The sequence below is a fragment of the Neovison vison genome, chromosome 4, assembly GCF_020171115.1.
Source record: "Neovison vison isolate M4711 chromosome 4, ASM_NN_V1, whole genome shotgun sequence".
Classification (NCBI taxonomy): Eukaryota; Metazoa; Chordata; class Mammalia; order Carnivora; family Mustelidae; genus Neogale; species Neogale vison.
Window position 1 is genome coordinate 11,119,528 of NC_058094.1, and position 27,982 is coordinate 11,147,509.

Here is a 27,982-nt window from a genome sequence, read left to right on the forward strand (position 1 = left end):
CGGGATCAGCATGGATTTTGTAAGTCCCATGTAGTTCGTACTGTATGCTTACAATAAAGTAAGCTAGAGAAAAGAAAACGTCAGTAAGAAAATCCTAAGGAAGAGAGAATACACTTACAGTGCTGTTCTGTATTTGTCGGAAAAAAACCCACGCAGCTCAAACCCATGTCGCTCAAGGATCAACGGTACATGCAAAGCCCACCGCTTGGTACTTAGCGGTCGTTCTTAAGAGCAACAGCAGCGGCAGCCGCAAGAATAGTGAACGCTCAGCGCTGAAGTGGAGCTAGGCAGTCCACTCTCTGAAGCGCTTGCTACTTATTAACTCATTTAATCCTTCCAACAACCCAGTGAGGCAGATACTGTGATTTCCATTGTGAAGACGAGGTGATGCTCACGGAGCGTTGGGGGGTTGGTGAAGGCTGTGTTGCTGTGGAATGACAGAGGTGCCCATCTCGTGCAGGGAGTCTGGCCCCGGAGCCTGGAATTTCGACTTCCTTGCACTCCATCACTGTGTCATCTGTAGGCTCTAAGGAAAGCCTTTTCAGATGAGGCCCTGCCTCAGTTCTCAAAACTTCAGAATTACTCTGCAAGTCAGCTCAGCTTCTAGAAGGCATTTGCTGTCCCAGCTGGCGACTCCCTCCCTCTGAAAACTCTATTTTCTTTGGGCTTCCGTGGCATGGAGCTCACTTGGATTTCTTCCTGCGATTCTGTCCTCTTTCTCAGTCTCTCAGTAGGGTTCCCCTGGCTCCAACCAACCTCACAGGGTTTTCGGAGACCCTCTGTATGCTGACCAATTCTGTTCTTCCAAACTCTTCTCCCGCTGAACCTGGCCTCTCTGAGTTCCAGACTTGATTACCCCAAATGTCTGATGATATCTCCCTTTGGAAGTCTAGCAGGCACCTCAAGATTAATATTCCAACAGGGATTATTTCCACCGACCCTGCACGAGATCATGCTTTGCCTCTGCTTAACACCCATCCGGGCCCCCAATGTCCCTGTCCATTTTACTGAAAACAAAATCCAGATTCCTTACAAAGCCTCCATTTCCTCAACTGGCTTCTCTTGTCACACTCAGCCAGCCCTGGCTCGTCTCACGATTCTGCCTGCAGGGCTCCTCTCCCCACACCGCCCCCGTTCCCCAACCTCCCTGCTCTTCCTAAGAGGGACAAGTCTTGTCCTAGAGTGTCATCTTAAATGCTGTTTCCTCAGACACAACTTTCCTCACCACCACATTCTCTCTGGCGGCACCCATAGGTTTTCTTCCTAGCACTGTAGCAACCCAGAATTATTGGTTTACATGGGTGTGTCTGCCACCTCCCCCACCATCAAGACCACCAGCTCCCAGCAGACAATGCTAATGGCTGCTGATCCACTAATGTTATCTCAGTGCCTGGCATAGAGCCTGGCACATAGTAGGTAATCAATAGAAACAGGTGGTTGTTGGGACACTTGGGTGGCTCAGTCGGTTAAGCATCTGCCTCTCGGTTTCAGCTCAGGTCATGATCTCAGGGTTGTGGGATCGAGTCCTACATGAGGCTGTGTGCTGGGCTTAGAGTCTGCTTAAGATTCTGTTTCTCCCTCTGCTCCTCTCTCCCCCTCTAAAAACAAAAATTGAAACATTATTGTTGAAATCAAATCAATGGCTCCTAAGTCGATCATCAACCTACAAGACCAATTCTAGGCTTGTTACTGGAAGAACCCTTTTATAGTGAAGGTAGTCCTCCTGTGTATACAAGTGATTGGAACCCGGGCTTTTTTGTGGGCCTTGGTCCTCATTTTCACATTTCCTCTCTGATGGGTCATCCATAATGTTAGGACTTGCGAAGATAATCTTAGGGAAAGCAGCCTCGAATACGCAAGTGGTTTGGTTTGGGTTTAAAATGAAAGCTCTGAGCTAATAATGCATTTTACAGTTATGAACAGAGAACAATTTTCTCTGTTAAAAAAGAATGAGAGGTGGAAGACTTTGTGTGGGTTACTGGAGTGCCAGAAGCTCTTGAAAGGGGTTCTCAGCAAATATTTGGGGTTTGGTACTTATAAACAGCACAGGTTTTCCTGAACACTGGTAAGCACGGCGAGAACACCCTCGCGTGCAAAGCGGAACGGGGCCCGCCGCGCGGCACTGTGGAGTGAGTGTGTGTGGCTCGGCTCGGTGGTGGAGCTGCGGGTGGAGGCTTGCAAGTCCGTGCAGACAGGTCACTAACACAGCTGGCTGCAGTGACCGTGAGCTCTGCCACGCTCTTCATGGCCACTGTCTTTTCATCAGCCACAAAGTGATGGACTCTTAGATGCCCACGCCACAGACCACGGCCCAGGTGAGCCCACTTCTAGCTGCTTCTCTTGGGTGAGGTCTAGTTGTCAGAAGTTTCCAAATGGTGGGTTTGGTCAGAGAGGATGTTGAGGATGGATTATTACCTGTAATTCTGCAAGTCATGACTGGTGCTTGTGTGTCTGGGATGTGCCGGGCTTCGGACTCAGGCCTTCATGGCAGCTTCATCCTCTGCAGGCCCGGGAAGGGGGGTATGGGCAGGCTGTGCATTAGGTCATGAGGGAATATGTGTGTACCGGCACCACCTTGGTTTTGGGGGATGAGAAGCCAACTCAAACCGGCTTACACCATAAAGGGATTTATTTGCTCCCGCCAGAGAGGGGTTAAGGGCTAAAACCTGGCTCCGGGCATAGTTGACTTCAAAGATTTGGTTTCTCTTTTTCCCTCCACATCACCACTGAATCTCTCCCAGCCTCTGTCATCTGTCAGCAGTGCCTTCCCCTATGCGGGCTTCCTTCTCGAGCTCCACATGTCGCAGCTTCTGGGAGCTGTCCTGTAATTGCCAGCCTAACAACGCTATTCGACAGAGCTTTTCTTCCTAGAAGTTCTAACAGAATCTCTGACTCCATTCCCACTGTGCAGCTTGGGTTACGTGTCCCAGTTACCTTGGATGGGGTGAGGATGTTCTGACGGGATGGGTCCACTCACCTGACCGTCCAGAGCTGGGGGTGGGGCTGTAAGGTCAGCACCAGGGGATCTGGGAAGGGGGTGGCCTCCCCAGGGGGAACTCGGCATATGATCCCCAGAAGAAGGGGTCGTGGATACCAGGGAGGCAAACACACAAATGCTCACATCACTAACCGAGTCCGTGGAGGTAGGGAGAGCCGGCAAGTTCTGGTCAGCGTCCTCAGAGGGTGCCTGAGAGTCTGTGTTCTGCTTTGGCTCTTTTAGATGATCCTCAAGCACAGCGACATCTGGAATCCCTCCAGGCCGTTATTTGTGCGGGTGAGCGCTGGCCTCCTGCATCCGTCTTCTATTCTCAGCTGCTTTGGTCAGCTTATCCCTGAGCCCCGCCTTTGACCTCCGGCCTCTTCTGAAACATGGGTCTGGCCTCTGCCCCTGGTGCCTGGCACAGCAGCCCCCACGAGAGCAGCCTCCACCTGGCAGGCAGGAGTTTGGTGGGTGGAAAGTTGGATCCAAGGGTCAGGAGGTGGGCAGGAGCAGGAGCACATCTGGCAGCAGCGAGGACTTCCTGGGTCCGCGTTTGACACTCCAGAGGACCCTGCCTGTGGCTTCCTTGTCCTCAGATAAGCTTCACCCTTCGCCCATCCCCCCTCCCCTGCAGCCCATCTCTGTGCTCATCTCTCTTTGTACTGCAGCCAGGTTCGGGCTCTGCTGGGTCCCTAAGGACCTCTATTCTCTCCATTTCTGGGGCCTTCCCAGATGCTGCCCTTGGTGGGGACACTCCCAGTGCTCCCCTCCCTTCTTCGCCCTCGTCCTAATTAACTCCTGCTCATCCAAGTCCCAGCTCAAAGGGCTCTTCCCCGGGAAAGCCTTCCCTGACGTCTTCTCCCAACTTGGCTGGCTTCATCACAGTGCATCTCTGGGGGACCCTGGGAAACTCCCCCACATTCTTGGTGTGTGTGTGTGTGACTATCTTGCTTTTATTCATTTCAGTCTTTCTCATTAGATTATAATGGCCGTGAGGGTAGAGACCATTCCCGTTTTACTCACCACCATCCATAGCTTCTAGAGCAGTGCCTAGCCCACAGTAGGCGCTTAGTGAGTTTTTACTTATTGAGTGAATGAATGACCGGGCACTGGGGAGCCAGTGAGGGATGTGACACGGGAGAAGGTGACTTGCCCAAGTTTCCTGGATACTAACAGGCTCCACCCTCTTGAAAGCCCACATCTTTTCACTCCCAATGTCCCGCTTTGCCCGCTCTGCCTGGCCCTGGGGCTCTCTGAGTAGCAGCAGAGGGAAGATGAGAATTATAATGAAGGCTTATCTGCAGACCAGGTAGTAAACCACATAGTAACACAGCTTTCGCATCGCCCTCAAGAGTTGTGATTCCCCTTCCTTCTAGCAGGTCGTATGCGTGCATGTTTGTTTTAACCCAAGAAGATCTTCCCTGCAGGTAACGAGGTCATTCCATTTCACCTTCGAGTGTCCCATCTGATTGGAGCCTTTGATGGCTCTTAGATTGTCATGATCTTATTTGGGAATAAAGCCGCTGGTGGAACCTGGAGGGAGCACATGTCATCTTAGAGGACTCTGGTTCCCTCATCCCAGCGGTTCAAATGAAAGGTCAGGTGAGTTTGACCAATGTCCAAAGGGCGGTCTTCACTGGGAGCTGTCAGAAGGGCAGGTGGCCTGTCCTGGAGAGGAGTCGGGAAACCTGGGTCCTTCTGTGGTCCCCAGATGATGGGGAGATATGGGTAAGTCCTTCCTTCTCTCCGGGAGAAATTGTGTCTCTATCAGCTGGGCATCTTTTGGTGGCAAGCAGTGGAACAGAAAGAAAAGCCCATAGCTGGGACTGGCATCAGGGACTAATGGATCCAGGGATGCCTTTGGAGTTGTCTGAACTTGCTCTACCTTTATTCTACCGTATTATGTGTAAATGCTAAGAGAGTCTCCTAACAGGGGAGTCCTTGCTATGTGACCTTGGGTAAGCCACTAACCCCTGTGAGCCTCAGTTTCCTCCTGCAGTCAGGATTAAATGAGCCAGCCCTTTAAAGCAGTCAGCACAGTGCCTGGCACATCATAGGTCCTCTTGGCTCTGCCCTCCTCTCTGCTGGTTTCATTCACAAGCAGGCTTTCTTCTTGCTGGACCCTAGTGATTTGGAACTCAAAGCCTCCTGGCTTCTTGTTTACTACAAAGAGAGTTTCTCTTTCCCAAAAGGCAGTCAGTGATGCGGACATGGGTTTCAGGCTCCCTGGCAGCAGGCCCATGGTACCAGCCCGCAAGGGCGCCTCCTGGTGGCAGGAGCTCAAGGAACCCTTCTGGTGAGAGGTTGGAGATGCAAACAGCCCGCCTGCCAGGTTGGGGAGGAGGGGGTGAGCACCAGGCTGAGGGTGGGATGCTATTTCCAGGGGAAGACTGAAGGAAGAGGCTTGCAAACCCTTGTGGTTTTTTCATTTTCTTTTCTTTTCTTTTCTTTTTTTTTTAAAGATTTATTTATTTATTTGAGAGAGTATGCGAGCAGAGGAAAGGGTCAGAGACAGAGGGAGAGACTCCTCAAGCAGACTCCCCATTGAGCGTGGAGCCCTACTCGAGGCTCGATCCTGGGACCCTGAGATCATGACTTGAGCTAAAAACCAAGAGTCTAGACACTCAACCGACTGAGCCACTCAGGCACCTTGCAAGCCCTTGTTTAGTGAAGAGGGAATCAGAGAGTTAATATGTGTTGGCTTTTCTATGCCTCTGTGACTTTGCACATGCTGTTCCTTCTGCTGGGGATGCTGTGCCCACCCTGCACACTCCCATTCAGCCCCCAAGCCCCTGCTCTTCTGTAGCCACCACCACTGCCCACCCTCAGCCCCCTGCCCCTGTCCTTGCTTTTCTATTTCAGAGCAAGCCCTGTGGGGTGGCAACACTGTGTCCCAGGAATACAAAAGACAACAAATCACAGTGCTGATGGTCCTTCCTCTCTGCTGTGTCTCCTCCACCCAAGGGCCATTTGTTCATTGATTCCATGAATATTTAAATTAAGCACCTTCTCTTTTTTCAGACATTGCTCTAGCTACTGGGGATTCAGCAGATAGTAGGAGGGACAATAAAGTCAATAAATAATAATAATGAAGCAGTTCATTTCTGATGGTGTATAACCTGAGAAAATAAATAAGCGATAGGGAGCTGGGTGGGAGGGGCGACCCGGTGGAGTGTGGCATGAAGGATGGCAGGAAGCAAACAGGAGGTGGAGGTCTGGGTGCTGGAAAATCCTGGAGAGGGGACAGCATGTGCGAGACCCTACGGGAGCAAGTTCCAGGAGTGACAACTGGAAGCGAGGCTGTGGGGTGGGAAGAGAGGTCGAAGGTGCGGAAGGTTGGGTGGGGGATGGTGGGCAAAGGCTGGGTCCAGTAGGCATTGAGATCACCTAAGGGGCTTGGATTTTACTCTAAATGCCCTGGGAGGTCATCGCTGCAGCTCCTTGTCTGGCCCTGGGTCCGTGATCCTCACTGGTGGCGAACACCGGGTGTCAGTACAGCAGCCACTAGCCCGTGTGGCTACTACCAAGCACTGGAGATGTCCCAGAAGTATAAAACAGACCAGCTTTTAAAGACTTTGAATGAGAAAAAAAGGATGAAAACTGTGTCACTGATAATCTTTCTATTGGTGTTGTGTTAATTTTTTGGAAAATTTGGGTTAAATAATTTTTAAAATGAATTTCACCTCTTTTTTGGACTTTTCATCATTATTATTTTTAAGAATTTATTTATTTGTCTGAAAGAGCCAGAGAGAGCACCAGCACAGGGAGCAGCAGGCAGATGGAGTGGGAGAAGCGACTTCCTGCTGAGCAAGGAGCCCAAGGTGGGGCTTGATCCGAGGACCCCGGGATCATGACCTGAGCCAAAGGCAGACGCTTAACCAAGTGAGCCACCAGGTGTGCCCCTCTTTTGACTCTTAATGTGGCGATTAGAAATCTGCAATCATATGCATGGCCTGTGTTGCATTGTACTTCTGTTGCAGCGCGGTGCCCTAGAAGCACTTCCAGCCGTTGCTTTACCTGCCTGGGTTATGATTACCTCCTGACTTACCTGCTTCCCTCCGTGAGGACGGACTGCGTCTGGTCGGTGGTTCTTGTCCCGGCATGGGGTCCTCAGAAGCAGCATGGACTCTCCACCTGGATCTCCTGGGCATGCCCAGGTTCCCCCGTGCTGAGCACCCAGGGCTGTGCCTCCTGAGGTCCCCTTTGCATGTCAAAGGTGCTGGGAGTTAATGTTCCTGGAGCAGCTCTCAGCCCATGAAGGATAGGTGTTGGGGAATAAACATTGCAGTTCCCTGCCCTGCAGGTACACAGCTCTGGAGTATGTTCTGTGGCCTTTCCAGAGGTCCCCAGAAGACTGAACCCTGTTGCCCTTGGGGATAATCTGCCCTTTAAGGCACCCAGATTGGCTTCCTTCCCTTCTCTTTCTTACCACCCCATTCAACTACCTGGGACCATTTCTTTACATCTTTGTCTCAGGCTCTGATTGGGGGGGAACCCAGCTTGAGATGTGGGTTGCCCGGCACATCAGGTACTCATTAGAAGGAGAGGGGTCATCTCTCCAGCACATCGCTGGTGTCGGGCGCAGGGCGTGGGGTGGGGTGGCACAGGAATGGGCTTCCTGGCCGCTCTTCTCCAGCCGCTGGACGTCTGAGCCAGAGGGCAAGGAGCAAGGCCACTTGCCGGGCCTGGGGCGTGGTGCCAGGCTAGTTCCGGGTGCCTCCAGCTGCCGCACCCAGAGGGACAGTTGAATCAGCAGCTGAGTCAGTGAGGACAGTGCTGTCCTATTTCACCAGTCTGGCAGCGGGGCCTGGGACTGCCTCACAACTGGAGGGTGAAGGGGGGTGTTCAGCCTGTGCCACCAGGAGAGTGTTTATGCAAGTGACTTCTTATTTTCTGCCATTCCTGACCCCAGCCCACTTTCCAATTCTCCGACACCAGCTGGGTGTCCGAACCTCAGTTCAGTTCTGACATTGTCTGCCTGGTTTATTAGCACAGAGTCCACAGATTAACGGCTCAGTCCCATGAGACTGCTCCCATTTCAGACGCCAGTAGCAAGTCCCAAGGTGACGTCTGACTGAAGGGCTGTTCCTTTGGAAGTTTCCATGATCCCCCCCGCCCAGGTTCTATTATTTGGTAGAGTCGCTCACTGAACTCAGTATTCCCAGTTTATTATAAAGGTTACAACTTAGCCAAATGGAAAAGATGTGCACAGGACAAGGTTCAGGGCTCCCTGCCTTCCGGCACAGTGATGTGTTCCCCGATCCCCATCCTCTAGGGGTTTTCGTGGAGGTCTCATTACACGGGCATGGTTGATGAAATCATTGGCCACTGGTGACTGAACAGTCTCCAGCGCCTCATCCCTACCTAGAGATCTTTCTGGGATCTTACTACACAGCTAGTAACTATTTAGCCCCCTGCCCACGAGCATCTCTGTAGCATACCAGAGACACCGCTGGCGCTCTGCAGTTCCAAAGGTGTTAGGAACTCCGTGCCAGGAACTAGGGACCAAAACCAAATGTACTTTCATTATACCACTATGGACCATAATATCAGAGCCCGGGCGAGGAAATGTGTGGAGACCCGTGGCTGGCAAGCTGCCTGGATCATGGCGTGGTATCTGTTGGCATGCATTTAGGAAGGCGGGAGCGAGAAAGATGACAGGTCTTGCCCTACAGAGCCGCTGGCGTTCATCCATTCTTCAGCAAGCAGGCACGGCACTGAGCACTTGCTCTTGCTGGGCCCGGCGGCAGGGCCAACACTGTAGCCTGGTTGCACCTTCTCACCATCAAACCCACCAGCTTCAAAGTTCTCCCTGGCTTTTACGGCAAAGACCAGGTCCTTAGCCTGATAGCCAAGGCTCTCCCTGGTTGCCCTGCCTAGCCCGCTGGCCCCGCAGGCATGCTTTGCTCCCATGGCCACTGAGCTATTTGCACCACCCCAGATCTGCTGTGCCTGTCAGGCCTTCACACACTTGGACCTCCTGTTCCCTCTTCTGGACCACCCTTTGTCAGCCATCCTCCTAGCTATCTGCTCCTCCAAGAGGCAACTCAGCACCACCTCCTCCAGGCAGTCCTCCTGGATTCTCTCTTTACCAATGCCCTGTTGCTTTTCCATGTCCCCTGTACCCTTCTTTCCTAGCACGTCAGCCATTCAGCAGATACATATTGGGCACTTAACAAAGTTGAAAGGACTGTACAGTTAATTCTAAGGATCCCTGCTTGGTAACAGTCAGCACTGATGAGGTGCCAGATGCAGAGCTAAGCACCCTCCCCCCTTATATCATCTCATTTAAACCTCATGGTTGCTCTATGAAGTAGGCCTTAGCTTTAACCCCATGGTCAGAAGTGGAAGTGAAGATTGAAGAGGGAAACAGAGAGAGTGAGTAGTGGGGCCAGGACGCACAGCCCAAGCAATCACACCCCAGGGCTTTTGTGCTTCACTGGGAAAAAATAGTGTCTTTTGTTGTTCTGCGTTACACTGCAGTTGTCTGTTTACTCTGCCTCCCTGGATCAGTCCGGGTCCCGGCAGGAAGCAGATGGCACACTCAAACTAGAATAATTTGAGCAGAGTTTAATAAAGGACTCATTTGAGAAGTGTGGGCGGTGGGGGTGGGTAGGGAAACTGCAAGGGATGGCGGGGCACCCCAGGCTCCTATCAAGGGTGAGGGCAGGGCTGCCTCTGGGAAGCAGGAACCAGAGACTGTGTGCAGGGGACCCTCAGCCAGCATCTGAGAGGCTGGGAGCCGGGAGAGAGGGAGGCACAGCCATCTCCCTGCATGTCCTTCCCCCACTTGCCTTCTGGACATCCCGCTAGCTGAACCCAGCTGGAGGCCAGAGGGCCGAGGAGGCCTGTGATGCGTTCAGAGCAGATCAGGCCTGTGGAGGCCAGAGGAGGACAGGGAAGGACAGCAATCAGGCTTTGTGGACCTGCAGCCACTCTCTGAGTGTAGGGTCCTTATGGGCTGGCTTGGCCTTGATTCTGTGTACGCCCAGGACACCTTGTGCAGAAGATAGCAGGCTAGGTGCTTGGCACATGTGAATAATGAGTGTCAGATCTTTATTCAAAAAGACTGTTTCTGAAGTGTCTGCTTCTCAATCACATGTGGACTCAGGATTCTGAGTGTGTAGGTGTGTGTTTGTCCCTGTTATTTCTGAGTGTGTATATGTGTATGAGTTTGCATGTTGTTTCTGAGAGTATGTGTGTCTGTATTACTTCTTGTTTTTTTTTTTTAAGATTTACTTTTTTTTTAAAGAGAGCACATGCACTTACGTGCATGGGGAGGGGCAGAGGAAGAGAGAATTTCAAGCAGATTCCACGCTGAGTGCAGAGCCTGATGCGGGACTCGATCTCAGGACCTTGAGATCATGACCTGAGCTGAAACCAAGAGTCGGACACTTCACTAACTGAGCCACCCAGGCATCCCCTCCATGTTATTTCGGAGTGTGTGTGTGTGCCTGCCTATCTGTATTCTCTCTGAAGAGAATGGCAAAGTCCTCCCAACTCTGCGACACAGGAGAGTCTTTTCTTTCAGTGGCTTTCAGGAAATTCTTCACACCCCTTTGCCCCATTTGAACTTGGATATGAAAGTGGGAAACGAGACTTTTTTTTAAATTTATATTTTAAAATTATTTTATTTTATTGTGTTGTATTAGCCACCATACAGTATATCATTAGTTTTTGATGTAGCGTTCCATGATTCATTGTTTGCATATAACACCTAGTGCTCCATGCAATCCGTGCCTCCTTAATGCCCACCACCAGGCTCACCCATCCCCCACCACCCTCCTCTCTGAAGCCCTCAGTTTGTTTCCCAGGGTCCATAATAAATATAAGAAGGCAGTGAATGCCTTTGCTGACCTCACACAGGCTGTACACAGCCCCAGTCACTGAGATCATTGGGCCTGGGCTCTCAGCCTCTGCCTGGATTCCTGAGGTGTGGGCAGCCAGAGCAGGGCCCCTGCCAGGTCACTGACACCAGCTGTGTGAACCATGGAAGGTGCGGTCACCCGAGACAGGGCGCCCGGCCCAGCCTGGCAGCCGTGTTTCCATCCCTCAAAACCAGGAGGCCTTCTCCATGCTTCCAGATTGAATCATCTGAAGAAGAGCCCCCAGCCAGAGAGAGGAGAGAAAAAGAAGTTCCTGAGTTACTATTGGAGGTGCCCTTGGTAGCCCACAGCACTGGGTGCAAGGACTGAAAAGGGAAACTATAAATCCAAGTTTATTATAATTCTTTTTTTTTTTTTTTAATTTGTGTGTGGTGTGAATGTGTTTGTATCTCTGAAGAGGAAAGAGGAAAGGGTACATGATCCCCGTCTCTCCAAGGACATGAGGTCAAGAAGAAATTTCTGTCTTCCTATTTGTTTCTCAGACACATCTGCATGAGTGAGACTGTAGACGCCTGATGTTGAAAACCAGTATTGGCTTTGAAGTCCCATAGACCGGCTAGTTAGGACGGGGACCAAGTATTTAACTTCTCTGTGTCTCAATTTCCTCATTTGTAAAATGGGGGCTCATCTGATATCACAGGGTTCGGTAAGAATTCAAGGAGAAAGAATGGAGGCAAAGCTCTGAGTAATGGTGGGGGAGCAATAGTGGGTCTTGCCATCCTTTTCCCTCTATTTTTTGCTGGTAGAACTTAACTAGCCCACTCTTTCTGTTACACTTTGCGAAATCCTCTCCAGTAAAACCAGAGGGAGGAAACCTCATTTCTTTCTGTCTTTTTTCCTTATATTACTTGTCTTCCTCCTCCTCTGCTCCTCCTCTCCTATCCCCCCCACTGGGGCCTCTCTTCCCAGCTTCCCAGTGCCCCACCATGGTTCATCCTAGAGGAGCCACCAGCATGCTAACCTGGAGGTGCATTATGGCCTGAGGACTGTAGCATCTAAGACTTTAGAAGCCTGAGGCTAACCACTAGTCAATAACCATAAACTGTCCTTGACATTAGCCTGGATCCTTTGTACCTGTTGACTCACAAGTGCCTACCAGGGAAGATCTGTAGCTGAGACCAGCAGAATGGAGCCATTAGGAAATAAGGGCAGTAAAAATGCAAGCAGGGGAGGTAAGGCCGCCAGTCCTGGGTTCAGGGAGGCAAAGATCCCAAAGCTGACTCTGCTTAGGGACAGACCCTTGAGGGAGGCCTCAGACGATTCTTTGTAGTAGAGGCCTCTTTTATATTTTGCCTTGAAGGTAGTCCCAGATGCCTTGCAGATGGGAACTCTGAACAGTTAAGGGGTAAATCAATGTGGTTCTGTTATCCTCTTTGTATGAAAAGAAGCCAAGATGCCTTTGGCTTCTGCTGTTTTTCAGGGCTGGGGGGTTGGGTACCTCCCATGGAATCCAGACACCCTGGCACAGATGGGGACTCACACTCAGATCAGCTCCATTTTAACATCTGCTCTGCTTCCCCAGCAAGAATAGGCAATGATGAAGCCTATTCGTTGAGTTGGGTAAAACCTGCCATTTATTAAGTCAACAGATATAGGGGTTGTTAAAAGCTATTATGCTAAAATAACGTAGCTACAATGGACCGAAATCTTGACCTGAACTCAGTGCCTTTTGCATTCTAAAGAGCAGACTGCGTAACACGGGACCATGATTCCCAGACTTGGCAGTCTCTGGGGCGGTAATAGGAGGATCTGGACGCAGGTCCAAGGACAAGGACGCAGACTATAGCTCCGACCATCCGTGGCGCATCTGTGTCTCTTCTGACTGGTGGTTTCCAACCCTGGTGTGGTTAAAAGAGAAGTGATTCTGGAGTCAAAACTGGATTCAAGTGCAGAGGCAAACACTTCGGAGCTCCCTAGTGGTGGGTAGGTTTCGAAATCTCCATTCAGTTTTGCTCTCTTTCCAGGGTTTTGCTGAGGATGACACTAGAAATATTTGAAAGTGTCAGGTCCCTCGCCTACCACATTATGAGTGTAAATATGTGTGTTTCCTTCCTACTTAAACTGTTCACCTTCTCCCTACTCAAGTCGGTCGATGGTGGTCCTGTTATGAATACGCATGTGTTGGAATTCACCTTGGCAAAGATCTGCAAGCCCAAGGGACAGAGGTCTGTAGGCCTCCTGATCATGGGACTGTTTTCTGGCCAGAGACTTCGCCCCTTTTAGAATCAGAGAATGTGAAAGGCCGCCTGAGCCAGATTTGTGTGTGTGTATGTGCATGTGCAAGTGTGTATGTGTGTGTATGCAAGTGAGGATGTGCTTATATTCCATTATATTCCTCAGAGAATAGGGCAAATTATATTATAAAATACATGAACCAATGGAAAGATACATGCATAAAATGCATACAGTTCAGGACCACAGGCAGGCTGGACTATGAAGACTGGAAATGGAAGTCTAGCTGTATAAATACCATAAGGTCTCAGGGAGTTGTTACTTTGAAACTGCACAGTTCTTCCTGAGCTTTTATGCATGTATTGTTCTATCTGCCCTACTCCTTCTTTTTTTTTTTTTTAAGATTTTTTTTATTTTTAATTAATCTTTACACCCAACATGGGGCTCAAACTCAGCCCCGAGATCAAGAGTTGCAGGCTCTTCCGACTGAGCCAGACAGGTGCCCCATATCTGCCATCCTTCTATGAACGTTATTATATGTGTCTTTTGATGAACCTATGTATCCATTTCTGTTGGTATATACCTAGGAATGAAACTGCTGACTCATTCTTTTCTTGGATTTTAATTGACATCATCAGAGCAAACAATAATAATAATAGTTTCATGGAAAACAACAAAGATTCACACACAAAATAAAACTTCAGCCCTTTGGATTGAATGGACATTTATGGGACTCAGGTGTTGCAGTCTAAAATATATTCGCTTATTCAGTATTCACAACAATCTCTGAAGCTGCTGTTATTAGCCCCATTGTAGAGGTAAGGAAAGTTGAGTCTTTCTCCCAGTACGCTACAGCTTATAAAGGCTAGTGTCAGGGGGCGCCTGGGTGGCTCAGAGGGTTAAAGCCTCTGCCTTCGGCTCAGGTCATGATCCCAGGGTCCTGGGATCGAGCCCCGCATCCGGCTCTCTGCTCAGCGGGAAGCCTGCTTCCTCCTCTCTCTCTCTCTGCCTGCCTCTCTGCCTACTTTTGATCTCTGTCTGTCAAATAAATAAATAAAATATTAAAAAAAAATGCTAGTGTCAGGATTTGATTCCGTGTCTTTTGAGTCCTAATCTGTGCTCAGCCTAGCTGCTGCTGTCTTCCGTGACAAATTTGCATTTTTTGTAAAGCCTTTGAGCGCCAAATATTATTTATTTTATGTGGTTTTTTTGCTGATCTGATTGAAAGCCCCTCTAAAAGGCCTGCATCTGGCATGGTGCCTAGAATATAGCATCATGTCTCAAAACTCCTCTTGATGACACAGGTTCATCATTTGGAAGAGCTCTTCGTATTGAGGCCGGCACCAGTTGAGCAGAATGGTTTGCCCTCATTAGCAGGCACACAATATAGAATTTCTTTTTAGTGGGTATATTAGCAAATTTCCACATTTTGGGATATTTTTCCCCTTCTTTGTCGTCCCTTCTCACTATTCCTAGCATAACTGCTCTGCTCGGTTTGCTGAAGGCCTAAAAAGCAGCTCACCAAACTTGCTAGAATTGGCCATGGAGTAAGAGAAAATGAGGGGGCCCTCCTGTGATCAGAATGCATGAATTTTGGTGCATGGACTTTGTAGAAATGGATTTGGCTCCCTGGGGATCTGTGCGGTTTCTTCCCCAATTATTGCGTTCTAGAATAAGTCAGATAGCTCTGTGTGTGTGTGTGTGTGTGTGTGTGTGTGTGTTCATCCATCCACATGCATATACCTTTTCTTCCTAGAAAAGGAAAAAGTAAGGTAAAAATTCCATCCAGGTCTGGAGAAAGAATTAATACATTTTGTCTTAATTCTCTCTCTTCTCTTACTTTCAAATACACACAGATACACCACCTATAATGCAAAGTAAAAAATTCAAGTAGATTTTTTTACCCTCATAAGGAATATTTGGGTTACAGCTCTATCCATAGTGTGTACAAAATAAGATATATTAGGCTGCAGAAAAAAACTGTGGAAAAATGTTTCCTTCCTCCAAATGTATCTCCTCACTTACGTCATTGTAGCTGGAATATTTAAGAACCCTAATGAGAAAGAAGGATAACCAGGGGCACCTGGGTGGCTCAGTGGGTTAAAGCCTCTGCCTTTGGCTCAAGTAGTGATCCCAGGGTCCTGGGATGGAGCCCTGTATCGGGCTCCCTGCTTCTCTCTCTCTCTGCCTGCCTCTCTGCCTACTTGTGATCTCTGTCAAATAAGTAAATAAAATCTTAAAAAAAAAAAGAAGAAGAAGAAGAAGAAGAAGGATAACCAAAGAAAACTCATTCTTGATCCAATAATACAATAACAACCCACTCTTGGGTCATAAATAATGCATCAACTCGTAAATATCAAATCTGTCTTAGGGAAACAAATAAACAAACAACAAAACTGTGATCCTATGTCAACTGTGAAAGGCCACCATTTGTCTTTCTGGAAGGGAAAATAATTCTGGAATTTTAAGTGCTTACTCTGTCAAAAGATTGGGCAGAACATTGATTTTAAAGCAAAGAAGTCTTTGAGTTTATCATCTTATTTCCTATTTGGAATCTGTCCTGTCTCTTCTTTCTTAACCAAATTGTGCAAAGGTTGTGTAAATAAGTTTGCTTCTTTAGAAATCCATCTGTGGGAGCCTGCTGGCTCCTCTGTGGCTATATTTCTGAAGCAATTCCTGAGATGAAATTTGAGATCTTATAATATGTAATGCCTGTACTCTGTAAATTGAGACCAGTCTTTTTAATGATTCTATAACTCCATAAAGTAGGCCATAGTGACTGTCTTCAGAATAATTCAATAGAATCTCTATGCCTCTGAATATAGAATCTAAAAGAGGACACGGTGGGGAAAATGACTCCGGTAGAATACTTCTAATTTGATCACTTCTGAGATATGCTATTATTATATATTCTTAGTTGGCTCAGCATGTTCATAGGCTCATTTAAGTTAAGATTAGATTCCAACTACAGGTAAACAAAACTCCAAATAGTATTAACAATTAGGGTTTTTTCCTCCTACAGCTAGTCCAAAGCCAGGTGGCACCTGTATGGTTATCAGAGATCCAAGCTGTTTTCCATCTCAGGTTGTGCCTTTCTTCATTTTACCTCATGTTCCAAAATGGTTGCAGGAGTGTCAGCCATCACATCCTCACTACAAGCAGCGGGATGGAGGAACAGGGGAAGGGCAGCAGGATTCCTCCTCTAGCTGAATTAGCTCCTTATAAGGAACTTTCTCAGAAGTCCTACATATCTTATACGTAGGACTTATATCTCATTGGCTAGACTTAAGCACACGGCTATACCAGCTATAGTTGAGGCTGGAAGATGAGTCTTTTAGCTGAACATGTCACATCACTGCCCCGAATCAAATGGGGGGTTTTGGTGCTGAAGAAAGGGAGACCAGATAGAGGAGACACACATAACCAGTGGTCCCTGCCACATGCCATTCCAATTACTATTTGTACAAAGAGGGTAGTATAGCAGAAAGTGCTTATACTTTGAAATCAGGCGGACTTGTATTTGAGTACTTAGTTCCTCCATTCTCTAGTTGTGGGACCACTTCCACTGAACAGGTGGAGAGTAATGGCTACATTGTTGAGTTGCTTTCAAGTTTAAACAAAATCGGGTATGTAAAGTGCCTGGTACATAGGAGATAGTGAATGATAGCCATTATAACTGCTGTTCTTATTATTCAGTTTTTAAAAATCTAAATATAGTTGATACACTGCTACTTTAGTTTCAGGTGTACAACACAGTGATCCAGCTTCTCTGCATGCGATGCTATGCTCACAAGTGCGACCTCCATCTGCCACAGCACAATGTAGTTGTTACTATTAATGGAGAGTAAGATGCACCTTCTACCTGCATCTGCATAGTGCGGGTTTTTAAAATTGAGATGTAATTCACATAATGTCAAATTTACCTGTTAAAGTGTACAATTCAGTCATGTTCACAAAGTTGTCTAATTATCACCATGAATCACAGAACAGTTTCATCACTCTCTAAAAACAACCATGTATCAATTGGCAGTCACTCCTCCTTCCTCCCTTCCATCAGCCCATCAGCCACCAGCTTTCTGTGTCTGTGGATCTGCTTATTCGAGACATTTCATAGAAATAGAATCCTATCATCTGTGGCTTTCACTAGCATCATCTGTTCTCAAGTTTCATCTCTGTTGTAGCACATAGCAGGATTTGATTCCTTTTTAGTGACTGACTAATATTCCATTATGTGGCTATACCACATTTTGTTTATCCATCCAGGGACATTTGGATTGTTTCCACTATTTGGCTACTACGAATCTTGCTGGTTTGAGCATTCATGTACAAATCTTTGTGTGGATGTGTGTTTTCATTTTGCTTGGGTAAATACCCAAGAATAGAATTGATGGATTATATGGTAGCCCTGTGTTTAACCTTTTGAGGAGCTACTGGATTATTTTCTGAAGCTGCTACATTTTACATTACCACCTGCAATGTGTGACTTTCCGGTATCTCCACATCCTTTCCAACACTTGTTATTCTACATCTTTTTCATTGAAGCCATACTAGTGGTTGTGAGTGGTATCTCATTATGGTTTTGATTTGCAATTCCCTACATAATTAATAATATGGAACATCTCTTCATGTGCTTATATCTCCTTTGGAGAAAAGGCTATTAAAGTCCTTTTCCCATTTTAAAAATTACTTATCTTCTAGTTGTTGAATTGTAAGAGATAACATATTTTGGATACTAGACCCCTATCAGATTATGTGATTTCCAGATAGCTACCCCCACTCCGTTATATGCATTATCCAGTTTACTCTTTAAAAAAAAGGGGGGGGGCGCCTGGGTGGCTCAGTGGGTTAAAAAAAAAAAAAGAAGATGTGTTTATTATTTTTGAGTGTGTGGGGAGGGGCCGAGGGGGAGAGAGAATCCTTAAGCAGACTCCCCGCCAAGTGTGGATCCCAACACAGGGCTTAATACAGTCTCAGTCCCAGGACCCCAGGATCATGAGCCAAATATTTTGAGGTGGATATTGTTATCTGCATTTTGCAGAGAGGAAGCCGAGGTTCTGAGCCAGTGAATCGCCTGTCCATGATAGCACATCCGTTAACTCTGAAGATGGTACTGGAACCCAGGAAGACGTTAGTCAGGGCTCTTCTAGTTTTGTTGGTACAAACGCACCTCAGGCCAGCTTCTGCTAAAAAAGAAGTTGCTTATAGACCTGGGAACTTCAAGGGCTGGATAGGCATCAGGCCTGGTATAGACTATGTAGGGCCAGTGCTTCTGGTGATGTCACCAGGACTCTCTCTGTTCCTCTGTCCCTCCCTCCAGTTCTTGCTGTTTTCTGGTTGGCTTCATTCTTAAGTATGCTCTGTTATGTGTGGCAATGATGGTCACCAGGAACTGAAGGCTTCTTAAGTCCTTTGAGCTAGAACATACCGCTTTTTACCCTCCAGCACCTGTTTCAGTCCTACCTAAAACTCCCTGATTGGCCTTGCCTGAGTGTATTGCCTATTGATGGGAATACCCATCAGTACTGCCTTCAGAAGTCTGGGATACTTTGAGTAGACAGCCAGGCTCAGCCCTCTGGTTGGGCACGTGGAGAATATGTTTTTGACATATTGACACTCTCTGGAGAATCACGTGGAGTCAGGGAGGGGGTAGTTCCTAAAAGAATGGGATATGTAGGGCAGACAGAAAATATAGCCAACGTCCTACAAGGTCTGTCTGAACTGCTAAATTCGGGATGCTGAAATTAGTTGGGGGTAAATGAAAGTTAATTCCCAAAGGCAGACACTAGGACAAAAGTTAGTTTGCTCATAAAATAAAAATGAAACATACTGAAAATAATCATCTCCAGATCCAATCAACAGTGTGTGCTCTGCCATCCACTTAAATAGAGCAGTTTTATAAAGTAGTTTGCATGATAACCTCTAAATCTCTACGACCAGAGCAGTAAGACTAACTTTTCAAAAACAAAAAGTAAAGTAAAAAGCAAGGAAGAGAAGCTAGATGTGTTTGTCAGAAGGTTTGCTAACAATTGTTTTTTTGTTTTGTTTTCTTTTGTTTTTTTAATTAGAACCCCTAGTGTGATCCAGAATGTTCACATTTGAGAAAGATGCTAACCAAAGAGCATATGCTAAGAAGAAAGCTCTGCAGTGGGTGGGCAATTTTCCTTTTTCAAATAGAGCGATGCCCTACATTTGACATAATTAGGAAAAAATTCTGTTATAATACAGCTCATTGTTATGTGCGTTTAAATACCTTGCAGGTGAAATCATACTTTTGAAAAGCAACAATTGGATACTGTGATAGATTGATATAATGTAGGGTCCCTCTAACAGGGGACCCCCAACCCAGACCTGATGACCTCTAGACTGTTCTTGGCTTACAGGTAGATCTGAAGGCAGAGCTGGCGGCCTTGTGGTGTTTGGGGTTGGTTGTTAACACCGATGTCAAAAAGGAATTCATCAAATTACAGGATGTTATTTTCCTAGGATCTGAGAGCTTCTGCCCCAGGCTCTTTCCTGGTTTTAACTACAAGCAAAAGGAGGCCAAAGGAGGTGAAACGATTTGACTCTGGAAAAGGAGCCAGCCTCCCTGGCATTCCATGTTCCTTCTCAATGCCAAAGTCATAAATAGCTGTCATTTATCAAAGTTTTCTTCTTGAGTGGTGTTTCAGATGATCAGCAGCTTTGAAAAGTGCTCATAAAAATAGGTCTAACTGGGCTTTGGGCAAATCAGAGAGCTAGCCATACATGAAACAACCTTCTTTCCTTTTTTTCTTTTTAATTTTTTTATTTTTTGGACTTGATATTCATAGGTCACATATTTGAAATCCATATTTATTTCTGTTTGAATTCTTTGACCATTTCATCAGTTGTGCTGAAAACTTGTGTCTATGCCTATGTATGAGGACAGGGACTGTCTTGTGTATCTTCTTGGCTCCCAAAGCATCCAGCATAGAACCTGGTTAGAATACAAATGGTGATATTTATAGCTAACATTTATTGATCACTTTCGTTCTCCAGGCACTGTGCTAAGCATCGTGCAAGGATTATCTTGGTTATACCTCACAACAGCCTTATGAGAGAAAGGTCTTCTCATTATCCTCCTTTTATAGGAACAGAAATTGATGTTAAATATTTTGCCTAACACTCCTTGTGAAGTCGCAGAGCGCGGACTTGAACTCAGGTCATCTGAATCCAGATCATGCACGTATGACTTCTTAACTCTGACAAGTGGGCTCTTAAGGAAGGGAGGATAGGATGGGAGAAGGTAGAAGGTCTATCCATGGACACTGATTGCCCTCGAGCTCCCCAGATTACCTGGCTTTGGAGAGAAGCAAAGAAAAGAGATGAGAATAAAAACCGAAGGAGGAGTACCGCAGCATACTCAGAATCTTCTTGCTCAAAATTAGGAGTGTCATTTTACTGACCTTGTGCTATATTTTATACCGTTACAGTTTTTAAATAGTGGACAAGTGTCCATAAGCATTCCTTGATAATGTGATGCAAGGCCAAGCAGCGTCTCTTCTCATACGGGGGTTTCAGGTATTTTTCTGAAGACACAGTTTTTAGTCCCTTCTTTGAAATGTAACCGGGAAAGGTGGAGGAGTAGAGAGTCTCTTGGGAACCGGAATACCTGGGATCTGGTCTTGGTTCCCCACAAACCTTCCAGGAACTGGCTGATCGTCTTTGATGGTGTTCCATGATGAAAGTGACTCCGAGAACCAGGATTCCTCCCATGCCTCGTCCCTGTGAATGCTCGTTCATTCTTCTCTTCACTTATTCAGTGAGCATCACTCAAACATGTAGGGCTTTAGGATGGTCACAGTGGATGGAAAATCCCCTATGCTCAAGGAGCTCACAGTCTTGTTGGAGAAATAGAAGTATTTGAAAAATGGTGCCATGGAACAGGGTCATAAAAGAGGCATGTTCTTAGTCTTGAGGTAGCACAGAAGTGGATATGAGAGTGAAGAAGTCTAAGTGGAAAACAAAACACATTTGTCGCACACAAAAAAAAGAAGAAGAAGAAGAAGAAGGGGCACCCGGGTGGCTCCGTCGGTTAAGCCACTGCCTTTGGCTGAGGTCATGATGCCAGGGTCCTGGGATCGAGTCCTGAATCAAGCTCCCTGCTCAGAGAACTTGCTTCTTCCTCTCCCTCTGCCTGCAGCTCTGCCTACTTTTGCTCTATCTCTGTCAAATAAATATATAAAATCTTGAAAGAAAGAAAGAAAGAAAGGAAGGAAGGAAGAAAGGAAGGGAGGGAAAAGAAAAAAGAAAAGAAACCTGGATGTTCTAGAAGTTCTTCTCATTTTTTAGGCTAATGTTTCTTTTTCAGAAATAAACTAAAATTTAAAAATCACTCACTCCTGTAGATTGCAGGTTTTGGGGAATCCCATATAACACCACAATTTTTCTTCACTGGAGGTTGTTTTACTCATATTAGAAATGATGTAATTCATAAAAGGGAGCCTATTCAATCCAAAACACATTTATTGGGGACCCCCAGGGGACATGTACTAGGCAGTGCCTTCTGTGGGGAGAAGCCTGCAGGGTTCACATTCAGACTGACTGTGAATGGTAGTTCTTCACTGATTAACCGTTGACCTCGAGCGGCTTTTGCGTGTCTCCTGAGTTTTCTCAGCAGAAAGCGGGTACTTCACGAGGCTCCTGAGGAGATTTCAGGAGATGGTGCTCAGAAATTACCAAGCCTGGGCCTCCAGGAGCCTCGGGGAGGTAGGTGATACAGAGAAGGATAGATTCAGTCCCCCACTGCCCTCAGGGATTGACAGTCTAGGAATTTTGTAGTGCAGGAAAATCAGTAGCAAGAGCTGAGTTCCGAGCTGAGCCCTGCCACCCATAGAGCCGCTTGCCACTGGGAAGGTTATGTCTCCTTGTCTGAAGTCCCTTCATGCAGTGCCAGCATCCCCCGTTGCTTATGCAGAATGAGAAAAGCTCTCTTGCAAGCAACCACGGGAAGATTAGCCTCAGCTGGAGGGATGGGCAACGGGGGTGCTCTCCAGACCCGTCAAGCTTGCATTTGAGTTGGGTTTGTAATGAGTTCCCCAGGAAAAAGGATAACCCATAGACTCTCTGGGGAAGAAAACTATCCTGGGGCCACGGACCCACTGTCTCGGATGAACTTGTGGTGGAAGGTGGTTAATGACGTGGACAGGAAATCAGACTGGTCAGTCTTGCTCCACCTCTTGCCAAGGTGACCTCTAGGCTTCAGGATTTTGTGTAAAGTGGGGAGAATACCAGTGCCTGCTGGACAGGGCTGCTGTGAGTATGCAGTGAGGCCACGCCCGCGATGAGGCTGAAGAGTGCAGGCCATAGAAGCCGCACACCCGTCGTCAGTTGATAACGATTTCCCAGGACACACAGGACTCTCTTCCTGAGTTCATTCCACTGATATGCATACTGTGAGTCTGCAGGTCCCAGCGCTCTACCTGACTCTTTTTCCCCCTCTCCATCAGAAGGAACAGTCAGGGATCAGGGAGGTGGAAGAGAGAGTGGTTTTCTTTGGTCTCCAAATAAACCACGTACTTCTCTTTACTTCCTGAGGAGCACTCGAGTGGTTTACTTGAAGCATTTAAATTAAGTATATTTGGGAGCAGAATAGGCTTTTCATTTATTTATTTATTTATTTTTATCGCATGAAATTACATGAGTGCACTTGGGAAACACTCACACGAGGCACATGACAAAAGCAGTCTTTATTTAGCTTCCGGAGAATATGGCAACAGCAGCCTAGCAGTAAAACACAGGCAATCAGATGCATCCCTCCCTCCTCTTGCCCCCTCCCACACCTGCCCTGCAGTGCTTTCCTCTCTTCTAACACTTCATTAAGATGATAGAAAGCGAATTCATAAGTCATCAGGTAAAACAAGGCAATAAGAATACTTTCTTTCGCTGCCCGGGTTGGGAGAAAGATCTAACAGAGTAGCACTGTGCAAGGTCGAGTCAAGAGACAGATTTTGTAGGCAGTGGCAAAAGCCTTGGATGTCGTCTGCCAGGCTCAGGGATCTTAACGTGCAGGGAGATTTCCTCGTGTCTCAGTTTCCATTATAAACTCCCACATCAGGCCTGTTGTATGGATGAATTCAGAGGCTGCATCCATAACCACTAGTGCAGTGCCTGCCCAGAATAGGAGCTCAGAAAGCGGTGTTCTGTACCTTGGTACCCACAGGGCTCTCTCCAGTAAATCTGGGATAATTGTACTTACTTTATAAAGTTGTCATGAAATTTAAAGAAGGCTGTGGGGAGTGGGGGGCATGCCTGGGTGGCTCAGTCAGTTAAGCATCTGACTCTTGATTTCGGCTCAGGTTGTGATCTCAGGGTCCTGGGATGGAGGCCCTCGTTCTGTCCAGCGACTGGCCTCTGCTCTCAACAGGGAATCTGCTTTGCCCCTCTCTCTGCTAAGCATTCTCTCTCTAATAAATAAATAAATAACCCTTAAAAAAAAATGAAAAGAGGGGTGGATATGTGTGTCCAAAATTCTAATTCTGTTCATTTAGCAAAGTGTCTGGTACATAGCAGGTCTGTGTTCCTTTCCTTTCTTTTTCTTTTCTTTTCCTCTTTCTTTCCTTCCTTCCTTCTTTCTTTGGGAAGTAGTATCAGAATCTATATCTCCAGATACGGTTTTCAGTATTCCCATATTATCTGAAAAGTATTGTCTGCTATGATAGATAGCTCAGATCTTGGTAAGCACATTACATGGCCTAGTTCACTGAATCCTCAGAGCACTAACACAGTTATTATCATTGCTCCCATTTTTAAGATGTGAAAACTGAGACCCAGAAAAGTGAATTACTTCAACAAGGTCTACGCAGAAGAGAGGTGAACCCAAATCTTTTTTTTTTTCCAAATATTTTTAGCTAGAACTCATGCTCCTGCAAAATAAACAAATTCCTGAAAACTAAGTAAACCCAAATGAAATTCATGCAGCTTATAACTCATGCTCCTGCAAAATAAATGCCCTGTTCTATCCTCTAGAACAGGGCATTGCCTTGCTTTGAATGTCCTTCTTTATAGGAACTGTTCCATGAAAATGAGGCTTTTATTTTATGGCCTTAACTCATTTCTGATCCTGACTTGTTTTCATTCTATTGGATGCAAGATACTGGTTATTTACTTCCAAAGTCCAAAATCATCACTCATGGATTTGACCTCACAAAGGATGCTTACAAGAATAAGCCAGGTCTCTGAAGAGGATTCCCAAATCTGAGATCTCCTACTGTGGGAATTGCTATGTGGCCTCCCCCTCCCCCCTCTTTTTTCCTCCTCCAGTTGACTAATTTAGAGATATATCTGAGTCCTGGAATGAAAAGAGGTATATTTATAGTCATACTTCACATAAAAAGCTAGTTCAAAGGGAACGAACATTGGTTGATTATTCACTATGCTTCAACCTCTTTATCCACATCCCCTCTGTTTATTTCCCCTAACAGCCTGCAGTGTAGTTTTATTATTGCGCTGACTTCGCAAATAAGAAGACAAGGCCAATAATCAACAGAATAGCAATTCCAACCCCAGTTCACATAGCATAAAGCATAGTCTCTCCCCACCCTATTGCCACTGTCCCATGAAGGCACTGGGAGCTTCTGAAGAATGCTGTAAGTTCCATCCCATCGGGTTGGGATGCCAGCTGGTGCTGCTGATCTTACCCCCAGAGAGCACCCCAAACTCCCCACCCCACCCTCTCTCCAGTGCACTGTTGGCCATCTTGCAAATGCACCCCGTTGGTTGCAGGTAGGTGGGACAGAGTGAAGCCTATTCTTGGAGCGAAGTCTGCCAATTCCCTGATGACAGTGGGGTCCATAGTGCCATCCCTGTCCAGGAGAATAAGCCACCACTTTTCTTATTAAAGCATGCTACAAGGACTCCTGGCTTAACCCAGTCAGCAGTGCTTCAGAGTAAGAAACTGCTTGAGGAGTGCGAGGGTGTTCAGCTGCCTTGATGGGGATGATGACAACAGCAAAGATGACGCGTGCTTCCTACAAAGCCGGGCACACACAAGTGTTACGTATGTGTGTGTGTTTCCTGGCTCTGCAGAGGGGGATGTAGATTTCTGAGCAGCTCCACACAAAGAAATCCAGCGTTCTAAGTTTTGCCTTCATCAGACTCTATTCACTTTGAGAAATCCAGGAATGGTTTTCAGGCTATTTGAGAAAATGAGAGGTGCAGATGGCGTGCACCGGGTCATGGTTTCAAATTGTAAGGAGGATTATGGTCCACGAACCCCAGAAATTGTGGGTAGAGGTGTGAACCTTTGAAATTCTAATTGCAGACCAGTCTGAGGAGGTATATACTTACCGGGGCACAATATCTCATTGTTCACGTATTCCTTTCCTGGCCAGAGGAGATGGGGAGGAGGAACAGTATAACATAATCTCCAAGTGAAACTGAAACAATTGATGGCAGCATTTTGAGCTCTCCGGTGAATTCTGTTACGAAAAGAAATCCCCAGCTGTTTACCATTGCAGCTAGCTTAGCTTCTCATAATAAACTTTATTCCTTGTATTGTAGAGTTAGGGGTATACACAGACTCTGCTTCAGCTGGGAGGGATCTGTGTGGTCTTTTGGCACACCACCTCTTTATTTCACAGGGATGGCACTAAGGCTTACGGTGACAGCATCGGTTATTAGGAGAGAAAGGTCGGCAATCCAGGGCTCTGGGACCTGAGGCAATTATTCACTGACTCTAGGCTTTTAATAACAGCTCATATTTATCAAGCATTTATATATGTCATGCATGCAGGATGGAAGGAGCAACCAGCCCGGGGGAGGTGACAGGCATTAGATGACTTGCAATATAGAGGAGGATAGAGTAAATACAACATCAAAGTCAAAATTGATTTCCAGCCTAGAGGAAGTCCTCCTTGGAGTGGATGGAAGTCCAAGTACTGGGTGTTATACTCATCTGCTCCATGGAGAAGCACAGGGTAACTAAGTCCCAGAGCTTAATTAGCCCAAGCTAGTAGGAGCCATATTTGCTCCAAGTCACAGAACTTGAAGATGCAGGATGACTCTGTTAGTATGTGAAAAAGAGGAAAGATTTTCTTTTGAGTGGCTCATACTCCAAAAGCTAATTTTCTGTCAAGCACTGCACACGACCAAGTGGCCTCCAGGTGCCGGTCTTCAGCTGCCGGCCTTGCCATCTGGCTAACTCCCCAGAACCTCAGCCTTGGTGTGTCCCAAACCAAACTTGTGTTTTTTAAATTTATTTATTTGTTTAGGAGAGGAGTGGGGGCAGGGCAGGAGGAAAGTATCTTAAAGCAGACTCCCAGATGAGTGTGGAGCCTGACCCAGGGCTCCATCTCACGACCCAGGAGATCATGACCTCAGGGGAAACCAAGAGTCAGGTGCTCAATTGATTGAGTCATCCTAGCACCACCGCCCCCACCAAACTTTTAAAGTGCTAATGAGGAGAAAGTGAGTGCCCATTTATTTATTTACTTATTTTTTAGACTGTCTCTCCATGTTCATTTCTTAGTGCTTTACTTTGCCAGAAAAAAATCTTTATTCACATACACTGCCTTATGAACTTCTCCCTATAGTTAGCTGAAACCCTTGCCTACCCCACATAGATGAGTGCTTTGCTGGAGGCAGAGTGCAGAGTCCTAGGGCCAACACAGGTAGATAAAACTCCTCGAACTCCTTTCATAATAGCTTTTCTGTGCACAAAGTTACTTTCTCATCCATGGTTCGTCTTCGTGTGAGGCAACTGATGGCCAAGATCCCATAGCCAACAGGATGTTTCTGGGATGCACCCTCTTGTTCTCTTTTCTGCTCAAGATGTCACCTGTCAGGCCTTCTCTGAACATGCTTACGTTGTGGCACCTCCGTCATTTTTGTATTTTCTATGTACTCCATGTTCTATCACATGATTTGTTGGTTTTCTCCCTACTAGAAGGGAAGCTCTTGTGAGCAGGGACATTGTCATTACTGAATCTCCAGGGAACGTCCTCGGCCCTTAGTATTTGCTGACAGTGAGGTGATGCATTTTCATTTTACTAGCACTTGGCTACTTCTCTGTGCCAGGCCCAATGCTAGACAAGGTCCCTGCCTTGGGGCACTCCATTGTTGTTGTGGGTAAGGACTAGGGAATGGACACTTAACCACACCAGATGGCAGGAACTCAATCCTAGGGAGAGGCCACAGGGCCAGCCTTCCGCCCTAAGGGGGTACATTTGGAGATGAGTTTGTAAGACTGCTCCTATTGGCTTCAATTACAGGGGTCCTGAGAAGCTTCCCAAGGGCCTAGCTTTCTTCTTTAAAAAAAAAAAATTTTTTTTTTTTTAACCGCAATCAGTGGTGAGAAATTAAATGGATTCTTTGGACATGTAGATCGAGCTAGTTAAAATAGCCATCTGCCAGGACCAAGGAATGAGCAATCTGTTGGTACTTTCTCGCTGAAATTTGGCATCTGCTGAGCACTGTACAGCATTTGCCCCTCCGGAAGTGCCTTTTGCACTCCTGACCTGCATGTGTCCTGCGGGTTAAAAAAACTTGCAGTGCAAATGGAAGAGTAGAAATTGTAATTAAAAAAAAAAAGAGGCAAAAATCCTTTCATTTGTCTTAGCATTTTAGCAACCTAAGCAAACTGCACCTTCCAAGGACAACGAGCGCCCCGCACGGGGACCGAGGGCGGGAGCCAGGCGAGCGCGCCCCTTGCAACCGGGACCCTGAGGCCGCCCCTGCGCCCGCGCCCAGTTCGCTCTGCCCGCGGCCCTCGCAGAAGGAGGCGGCTCTCCTGGCCTCGCTTCCTGCACCCACTCGGGACTAAAAAAGAACGCGCATAACTTTTTTTGGTCCGTCTTCTCGCAGAACGCAGGCGTAACGAGCTCGCTGAAGTAACCGCTCCGGGGGCGGTGCCGGGACGCGAGCTTCCGGAGCCCCGCAAGCCGTGCGGGCCCCCACCCCGGCGCCCGCGTCGGAACGCGACCCGGGA

General features: G+C 46.9%; 1 protein-coding gene across 5 annotated transcripts in view; it reads left to right on the forward strand.

Moving 5' to 3' along the window:
* Positions 1–27,982, forward strand: part of LOC122904295 (CYFIP-related Rac1 interactor B) — a 520,830-nt gene that overhangs the window by 47,280 nt on the left and 445,568 nt on the right. The window lies entirely within an intron of this gene.